Genomic DNA, 10,644 nt, shown 5'->3' with positions numbered 1-10,644 from the left:
TTTGTAATTTAAACAGCACACTAATTTCAAAACTAAACGTTATGGCAAAACTGTATCTATTGCACATATATTTTATATTAAATATATCAAATACAAAAATCCTAATTAAAATTTTAGAGCTCTGGGTAATTATTTCTACTATTTGGACATTTATTTACACCAAACAATTAAGCAATTAATTTATAAAAATAACACAAAGTGATGATAATGAAAAGAGAGATGGGCTCACGTTCCATATTTATTTCAGCATATTTCCATCCAGATTCTGTATATTTGCTAAGCAAGTTAAAATCCTCAAAAATATTTTCCTGCTGAAAAATGTTATGCTTTTATTTTGTCAATATTCAGTCATTTTCTGTGCTAAATCCCAACACGTTGACGCGGCGGCTCCGCCTAAACCTCTCCAGTGTGTCAAGTAAAGGGGAAACTTCCTGTAATCACAGGGAAAACATACACAAACATTCCAGTAAATCATTTTAATGAGACACAGAAAAACTAAACTTGACTCGAGGCGATATTATCCTATCAAAATAAAACCTGAAATGAACACAAAGAACATTCATCGCCAGACTGAGCAGCTCATATACTGTAACACACCTTCCACATATAATCAATATAATGTAAAGGCATGAAAATTTGTATTTTATTATTAAACATTACTTGCACTTACTGCAGGAATATGTGTACTTGTGAAAGGTTACTATACAAAAACTACATTGCTGTAATATTATGGAATATTTACTGAGGCAGACACACATTCACACCAGTTAAGCCTCTTAGACTATTTGAGTTTTTTTCTGCTTCTAGCATGACAATATTCAGTTTCCGCTTGTTTCGCCATCACGTTTCCTTTTTTAAACTTGTGACAATCTTGCATAAAAACATCTTCAGTGTAAACAGAAAACCTGCAGCCGATTATAATTTCTACTCATTTTAGTTTGTACAGCAAACAAACCAGAGAAGTTCCCGGGTGACCGGGTAATGAGTTGTTGTGAAGCTTTGCAGTGCAGCAGATGGCAAACGCTTTCACCAAGATCTGCCCTAAAGACACACAAAATCTGAAATCTCTTTCCACACGCACAGATGTTCATGGGGAATTTAAGCCACAAAGTTCCTGATATTCTGCCTAAAAGTCCAATTTCAGGGCGCAAAAAGCAAACCACTACAACAACACAGAGAAAATGAACTGCTACCGCTTCAGTAGTCCGACTCATCTGAAAGCTCTGCCTGCTGCGTCCAGTGCTTCCCCTTCTGCTCCTTCCTCCTCATCCTCTCGCCCATCAGCATGGCGGCCACCACGGTGATCACCACGGTCGCGGTGATGATGAGCACGGTGACAGTCTCGGCGATGCACAGCTGCGTGTCCACCTCCATCAGACGGTACTTATTCAGGACGGGCGGTGCCTTGCAGGTCAGGTTGTAGTAGTCATCCAGGAAGAGCCTCTGGATGCTCTGCAGTTTCTGGAAAACTCTCTGCAGGTCACAGTCACAGTTCCAGGGGTTCCCCTTCAGCAGGACGTGGGTGCTGTACGTGTGGATGCTCAGGAAGGTCTTGAAATAGACGGTGGACAGCTGGTTGTTGGCCAGGCTGAGTAACGTCATGCTGGTGAGGGGCTTGAAGATGCCCATCTCCGTCTCCCTAATCCGGTTTCCAGCCAGGTTGAGCACCTCCAAGGAGCGCAGCATGGAGAACATCCCGTTCCTCAAAGACATCAGCTGGTTGTCCTCCAGGTGCAGCTGCCGCAGAGAGCTCATGGAGGAGAACGACCTCACCTGGATGGTGTGGATGGTGTTGCTAGTCAGGTTTAACTTCAGCAGGCCCTCCAGGTGCAGGAAGCTGCGGCTGTCCAGGCTCGTCAGGTGGTTGTGGGCAAGCTGCAGCTCCTGCAGGAAGGTAAGGCCGACGGAGAAGCCTTCAGTCAGGGTGGAGATGCGGTTCCAGCTCAGATCCAGCTTCTTCAGGAACTCTAGCTGAGAGAAGCCGGCATCCTCCACCACGCTGATGTTGTTGTTCTGCAGCAGCAGCACCTGCAGTTTGCGGTTCTTGCTAAGGGAGCGCTCGGGGATGACGGAGATGCAGTTGTCGGAGAGGTCGAGGAGTTCGGTGGCGGGGGAGACTCTGGGCAGCTGGGTGAAGCGAGCCCCAGAACAGACGGTGTACTTCAGGTCTGCTCGACACTCGCAGCCCGGTTCACACAAGCTGCTGTGAGACCTGCAGGCTGCCTCCGTCACCAGCAAGAGGAGGAAGAGGAAGTCCTTCATGACTCCACAGCTTCCTGAAAACGAGCAGAGAAAGACGTTTGCAAGGACCATGTTTTATGAAGGACTAGGTGGATTACTGGTGCCTGCTTGAACGTCTCCGAATGACCAAACACCTCTGGATACTACCTGAAGGCATCACAACACACATCGGCTCTGCAGAATAAAGAGTGCGGTGATGCTTTAAACAGGGAGGTTTTTTGAGTCCTGGGACTCGTCACAGGTGGCTGAAAGCTCAGCAGATGTGCAGTACAGACACACGTTCCTGATTATCGGACAGCGACTGGATCCATTTTGCTCATGATGAAGCTTCAGCTCATAGTGAACATAAATATTTAATAGGTCTCATCTTGTTTCACTTCCACCAGTTGTGTCATTTCATCTCATTTTAGCAGTATGTCACTGTCCCTCAGTTCTGCTTTGTTTCAATCTTTTCATTTTTTAAAGCACTTTGCAAATTGTAAAGCAGGTTTCACTGCTGCTATTTGTGGAACGTTTGGAAGCATTCTGCTGTGTGTGGATCAACCTGTCTTGAAGTTCCACTGCTCCACTGCTGGCACTAATAGAACATGACCATGTTACACTCAACGGTGGACAGTTCAGTTGCTGTACCCAAATAAAACTTTGAAGTACCTGTTCATTGTTCCAGCATTATGTTTAATGCTGCTATAAACTTTGAACTACACTAAATGGTTCTAACAGACTTGTACAGATTATGATGCAATGCTGTAAATAAAGCGACCATCCGCTCCACTCCAACCTACTAAAACACTGCACTAGCATGTTATTACATCAATAATTACTGTCTATCCGGTCAATAAACACTCATCCTGCATAATGGCAACGGCTAAATGACAAAACGACAGGTGGCCTGTTGTTAAATGACGTGAACACGTCATGGAAGCACATGAAGCAGAACACTTTCAGGACAGTCTGACAGTGAACTCAATCGCTGAAAACATCGGAGGTTTTGCATTTTGTTAGCAGGAGCACATCCAAAGGAGGAATAGCTCTTTTCCATAGCACCATAAATGTAACTCACAAGATGTGAGGTGTCAGTTATGTAGCTTCCTGTCTCCTGAGTTAAGAAGTCAGCATGTAAACAGGACAATCTGGAAACAGCCTGTCCCCTCGTTAGGGTTTTGTCTTACCAGCTGCTGCTCCTGCGTCTGTTTACCTGCTCGCAGGCGTCAGCATCCAGGTGGCAGCGGGTGGAAACTGGACATGATGGAGGAGAGGGAGGGCAGCCAGTCACGGAACTGGAAACCTGACGAGAGACAGCACAAAGACGAAGTGATGAGAAAAAGGGGCACAGCGAGGACGAGCCGGTCAATTATTCACGGCGTAGTGCTGGGCTGGTTTGTGGGCAGGGTGGGGGGTGGGGTGGGGGGGTTTAAGAGATTGAAGTCAAACTGGGCCACAGAGCAAAGCATTAGAAGGTCTGAACTGACTGATCTGCAGGTTGTTCTGTGTTTTATTTAGAGGCCAAAGGTTGTGTTTTCGGCCCTGCATGTATTCAGGTGCGGGTCCAAACGGAAAATGGAAGAAAATGACATCAGTTCACAGGTTTGACATGCAGCATCAAAACATCAAGTGCAAAAATAAATGAACAGACTCCTGCGTGTACTGCGTGTACTAATTCTGCATATTGTCAGTGCTGAATAAACATGAAACGTTAACGGTGAATTGAATAAATATTTTACAACAGCAGCAACAGTTTGATAATGAAACTCATACGTCTCGTTGGTCGTTCTCTTCATGCTTATGCAGAAAGTCGCACAACATGGTCGTGGAAGACGAATCAGACAAGGAAAGAAAAACTCAGAGTGATCGAAATATTGGCCAATAGCTGAGCCATTTGAAGCTTGGACTTGATTTTTCATCCCCTCAGTGTCAGTGATGATACAGTGCTGATGCTGGTTCCTTTTACAGATATTGGGTGTCTGCAGGGATCCACTTGCGTGGCAGCGTGTGACTTGCCCTGGATAATTGTGCTGCATAATACCAGCAGCGATTACTGGAAGTTTGTAAGAGGTTTTAGCACTTTTAGCAGGACATTTTAGTACTTTACCGTACTCAGATTCAGTGTCTGAGAAACAGACCTTTGCTGCCTGCATTGCTACCAGCTTTTTCACCCGTCAGACTATGAGACAGCAGCAGGATTACAGTAAGACACAAACCCTGACAGAGAGGCACATGAAGACGCTAATCGTTAATCCCCGTGGATGAGGATTACCTCTCCGTGCCTGCTGAGGCTGCAGAGGAGGACTCACTCTGTCTGCTGATTTCTTCTTTTTTTTCCTTTATATTCTTATTGTTTCATGCTCTTTCCATTACATTTATTCATTATTATCCCCAATGCTTTGCAAATCGATTTACAGTACTCAAGATGATCAATACAAAATTATTGTCCAAAAAAAGCTTTGAGTGCATTGTCCTCCAATGAAGGAAATACAGAAGTTGGCAAGAAGTGCACATGTAGTTTTACAAGGTCAGATGTGTCCAAATTGTTGGGCATAGCCTGTAGATAATGTATCTACAATATTCTTAATATTAAATCACTGAATGTCTAAATGTAATCAGATCGAGCTGTGATCATCATGTGTTAGTTTTTCTCACCTTTTTTACGCAGGTTGAGGCTGCCGTGACGTCATCGGCGTGACGTAGGTGCAGCATTGCACCTGTAGTTTAGACCAGTGACCAGCAGGAGGCAGAACAAGCCTGTGTGAAGGGACGCAGCAAAGGGGAAGTGATGTTCACGGACAGCATCAAGCAGCAGTACTGGACTCATCATTTACTTGGGTAAAAGTACCAGCATCCCTCTATAAGAGTAAGTATTAGTGTCGACTTTAAAAGTAGTAAACAATAAAAACCAAACAATAAACAATAATCATATTGTTTAGTTTAACAAGGCGTCACGTTTTTCTGAGTCAAAAGCTTGAATCTGAAGAAAGTTGTTACTGAAATAAATGAAGTAAAAAGTTAATTTTCCCTTTGAAATTGTAGTAGTATCAAGTACAAAGTACTTTACAAAGTATTCCAACAGTAGCCGCAGTAGCACAAGAAGTAGCAGCAGTGGTAACAGTACTCGTACAGGACAGTGCAGTACTAGTTGACATGAGCTAGTACAAGTAGTAGTGGTACAGGTAGTATTAGAAGCAGCAGTACTCTTTGCAGTGCGGAAGTAGTAGTAGGGATTTAGCAGAGCAGGTAGTAGTAATAACAGTATTGTAACAATGTAGCAGGGTAATTGTAGCGGTTGCAATATTTAATATTAGTTTCAGACTCCTCAGTATCAAAGTACATGTACTGAGGAGTGTGAAACATGTATACAAACAAATACCGTCCATCAGCTGTCAATCATTCTCATTCTGTCACTCACACCTTTGTCTAATAAACTCAATTCAACTTTATTTACACAAACACTGTTGACAAAATCTAAGTTGACATCAAGCTGCTTTGCAAATCTGAGCAGTGTGTTTCCTGTGTGTGAACACTGTGTGTGTGTGTGTGTGTGTGTGTCTGGCAGACGGAGGTGTTAATGAAGGCGACAGCGGCGGTGCAGTGCAGCAGCTCGTTGTCGCCCCTGCTCAGATCCAACATGGCAGCTCTGAGTATGTGACAGGAAGAGCCTCAGAGGGGTCACAGAGGTCAGGAGCAGGGACGAACAGATTGTCCCTGCCGCAGTTCAGTCCTCAATCAGGTCCTCATATCTGACACTCAGAGGGCTGTGGACAAAATACACTCACAATAATATGCTGAACTTTAAATTAGATTTTCTATGTTAAATGCATTTCAACCATATGTTGATATTTATATGTCTGTAGTATTTTAACTGACTGGTTATTAATACTTTTATATTTTATACATGTTTAAAGTATTTTTACTTTAAATGAATAGTATCAGAGTTAAAAGTATATACTAGTTTCCATTATCTAAATGTATCTCAAAACACTGATCAAAGAGTAAAAGATATATTATGTGGAAATATTTGTTTTTTTATTATAGCATATAGTGTGTACCAATATGTATTTAAATCATTTTTATGCATGCAAGTATTTTAAAATGTATTAATTTATATTAACATGCATTGAAATGTATCAATTTTAATTTAGTAATAAAATTAATGTATAAATATGAAGAACATAAATTTTCTTAAAAATCTCTATTAAAATCTGGCATCAAACGCTCTGACTCTTCACTGAGCGTCAACCTACTTCTTGGAATAAACATCATCACTGCTGTCATCATCATCATCATCATCATCATCATCATCATCAATGTCTCTGTCTCGGTGAGTGTCAGAGCTCTCAGCACTGGCGTCGTCGTCTCCATCGTCGGCCGTCGTCGTCATGTTTCATCAGCCACCTCCACGTCAGATTTCTACTGTACATTCGTTCCGGATATATCAATTGCGAGTGATGAAAAGTTTCAACGATCTCAGCTCCTTAATAATAACCGGGTAAAGACATCTGTGCAGTAAACTGTTTCCCAGTTTATTTAGCTGATACCACATCTGTGCTAGTGAGCACTGCTGCTTCTCACGTTACTGCAATACAACTAATGATACACTGCCATTACTACTGCAACTACTCAAAGCACAGTGAGGACACACATACTGCAAACGCACCTGACTGGACGATTGCTGCTACTACTACTGCAGAAATCTTCTTTTCTTGCATATTAGTATAATAAGTACTACATTTGTGTTTGTGTACTAATACTAAATAAACATTTTTATCATTACTGCACCTTATTCTAAGCAGACACGGCTACTTTAAATAATACTTTCATAAGTACTACTGCTGTGACCATTTACTCATGGATGCATGTGAAATCCTGTGTGACCTCTGACCTCTCTCCATTTGTGTGTTTGTAAAGGTGAGATTCCTGACGAAGCCAACGAGTCAATAAGGTAAACGCCCGAAGGAAAACTGGGGAAAGTGTGTGTTATTTTTATTATTCTATGTCTTCCTCTTACACACACACACAGACCGGTCTCCAGTGGCCCCTGGTTGTCAGTGCGGATCTATCACAGCAACAGGAGGGAGGCCGTGACCTCCACACCGACACTCCTCCTCGTTCCTGCTTCCATCTGTCCTCCCTCTCCTCTCTTTCCGTTCTTTTCTTCTCCTCGTGGTTCTTTAGCCGCTGATAAAACTATTAATGTTACTGCAGTTTTGGCAGCTGCTGATACTCCAGCTCTTCTGTTGTCATCCTCCTCTTTTAATTTTTCTAATGTTTTCTTCATTTTCTCCACAAAACATATTTTCTTCTTTTTCATCTTTTCTCTTGTCTCAACATGTCTTTACATCAGTGTTATTCATCCTCTATTCTCCTGTTGTTTGGCTCCTATTTTTCCTTTTAGAATCATTTTATTCCTTTTCCACTTGTCTTCACCATCACTGTCCACAACATTTCTCCTTTAGCTCCTTCATGTTTTCCTTGCTGTCCCTTTCCCATCTTTTCTCCTCTTCTTGTGTCCTATTATCGTCGTCTCTATACAGGTAACTTTTCCCCACTTTCTAAGTAAATCTGTCCAGCTTTTCTTCATGTTTCTCTCTCATCCTCCTCCTCCCCTTGAACCCTGCTGTTGTTTTTTCAGTATCTAGGTCAAGGTTGGTCTCTGCTTTCTAGTCTGGTCGACTGCTGAGCACACGCACGCACACACGCACCCAAACACACACACTCGCCCTCTGTCAGAGTATTTTTGGCAGCTCAGTGTGCGATCGCCCCTTGAGATGTCAGAGCTTTTAGGTCAGGCCGATCTGTGAGCTTCAGCAGCTTCCTGGAAACTGAAAAACCCATCAGCAGGATGCCGACACACTCTCAATTATTCAGCATCACCATTTCGAAGCTGACACCGCAAGATGCTACCAGTTTCAATGATTTTATGTTTTACCTGTTGGTCCCATGAAGGGCTAAACTAAAACTCCAGATGTTAGAAGTTGAACCTTACAGCTGTTTTCAAAGGCAAACATCATTCATTATCTTATTATCAAATCCTTTGTTTTTATTCTTTTCTCTCCTATTGTTCATTCCGTGAGTTCCCTCAGACTTCGTAGGAGCCCAGTCACTATGTTGAGAACCACCAGAATGTCATAATCAAAAGAATCGATCATCAATAATCGTATAACAATCTTAATATTCAGTCATATTTAGCTAATGGCGCTTTAATTTTACCATACTTTTATCTCAGTGAGATGGTGATGAAACATCAGAAAGTCAGTGTTTCATTCGAGCAGAAATATTTGTGCTTTGTGTTCGAGTTTAATCTCAGCACCTTTAATAATTAGTTTAAATTTAAGATGATTTTCCTGAAACCAGGTTCATCTTCAGACTATGTGAAACCGCAATTCCATGTAAAATTAAAAGCAGTTCTTTTAAGTGTAAAAATGGAAAAATCTCTGTCAGTTTGATAAAACAAATTCAATTAAGAGATCAAGTCAGTGGTTCAGACAGAATAACAACCTCCCAAAATACATATTCATAGATTTTCTGAGAAAGAAAAATCAGTCATTTTCAAAGACAGTGTTTTGTTATGACTTATTTTTACCTGGATTTTATGTGATTGTTGTTTCTATTTCATTCATTCTGTTCCCACTTACTAAAAACTCTCTTGAAACTTTGACCAAAAGCCTCCACGTATAAAATGTTAAAGAGAAGCATTTCAGCTTCTGGCATCAATATCTCACTACCCGCCTCATCGTCTGGGGTCCACAAGAAAAACAAGGGCCCTGATCCAACCTGTTTTGGCATATTGACATGGAGGACGAGGTAACGTCACCCACAACAGAACACGAGGCGGTGGCGAGTGCGACTGTGTCTGCAGGTGGGGGGTTAAAGGTGGAGCCGTGCAGGTGAAGGTGCTCGGTGAAGAGTCACACGGAGGGAAAACACAGAGAAACGTTTTCTTGTCAAACTGAATCACAACAGAAGGGAAACAGAGGGACTTCATTCTGTTTACAGCGGCACATAGTTTTGCTACTTAATCTTATTTCTCAGTTTGGTTACAGGCATCCACAGTACCACCTTAAATTTCAAGATTTAAGGTGGTGCTGGACTATGCTGCTGGAACTTCTGGGACTTTATAACTGCTAACGTACATCTCTTTGCAGTCTGAGTGGACCCTTACAGTAAATCCTCACAGTCTGCAGGCTGCTGCAGTGACCGGGGGTCCACACAGGGGCTCTGTGGTGACTCGCGCTGAGGTCGATGCCTTCAGGCTGAACACAGACACTCAGTAAAGGTCAGAACATTGAACTGCAGCATCCTGTGCAACCCCGTGCAGGTTTCCTGACCTTTTCTCTCGCTTCACTTTGACTTCGACCACCTGCAACTACTGAATCCTTGTCTGATATCTTTGTTTCATCTTTACTAATTCATGTCGAACATCTGTAAAACACTGTTATTTTAAACTGCCGCTGCATAAGGTTCAGGTACATTATTTATTGTTGAGGAAACGTGTGTTTTACCTTGATGCAAGAGGGAGAGAGAAGGGGTGCAGGAGTGTGTGTTTGCCGGCGTGGAGCTAATGCACACTGACAGCCCGACGGGTGGTGACAGAGTGCGTACAGAGAGAGAGTGACCAGCGCCTCCCGCTGCACCGCTGCATGCGGCTGTCGAAAACTGAAAAACATGATCATAGAAGCAGACACAGATATGGAAACTTCTGATCAAGGTGTTCTAAGTGGGGAATTAGTTACTCAGCCACCGAGAAAACGTGTGTTAATCTGAATTTGAAAACAGCTGAAAAGTAAAAGATCAGTAATGACGCTTCAATGTGTGCAGGACTATGATGAGTTTAAACACTGTGCACTGTGTGATGAAGTTTTGAATGTGATAGCAGCTGTGCACCTGTGTTCCATCAGGGGAAAGACCTGAGTGTTTATAGACAAAATTCCTAGTGTTCGTGTGCAGCAGGAACGACACACGACCACACACTCCCCTGACTGAGGAGTAAAAGGTTTAACACAGAGCAGGGGCGGATCGTGAGAAAGTGGCCCCCTGGGCACAGACAGTGGAGGGGCCCCAGAGCTGGTCTTTTGTTTTTTTAAGCTAGTTGTGTTTCTGCTTTTGGTCATTTCGGAGTTATTTTGAGCACTTTTTACATTAAATTAGATTCAACTTTATTACACGTGTACAAGGCAAAAAAAAAAGCAGTAAATTTCACCCCATTGTTCACCATTTCAGGGGCTCTGGGCGACTCTGCAATGATGAGTGCTATCGATAAAAGGCACAATATGCCTTTGTTATTTAAGAACAGGTTGAGTTGGTTTTAAATCGACTGAACTTTAGTCTACAAGTTAGTTGCTTTGTACATTGAGCTGAGCAGTGAGTTACTTTGAGGAATATAATCCAGTGCATAACTAACCGCTCTCGGCC

At 42.6% G+C, this 10,644-nt stretch overlaps 1 pseudogene; it reads right to left on the bottom strand.

Annotated features, from left to right (window-relative positions):
* Positions 1 to 229: 229 nt before the first annotated feature.
* LOC137126380 (carboxypeptidase N subunit 2-like) lies at positions 230 to 3,578 on the bottom strand (annotated as a pseudogene).
* Between the last annotated feature and the right edge of the window lie 7,066 nt (positions 3,579 to 10,644).

The sequence above is a fragment of the Channa argus genome, chromosome 4, assembly GCF_033026475.1.
Source record: "Channa argus isolate prfri chromosome 4, Channa argus male v1.0, whole genome shotgun sequence".
NCBI classification, from domain to species: domain Eukaryota; kingdom Metazoa; phylum Chordata; class Actinopteri; order Anabantiformes; family Channidae; genus Channa; species Channa argus.
This window is presented reverse-complemented; position numbering and strand designations above follow the sequence as displayed.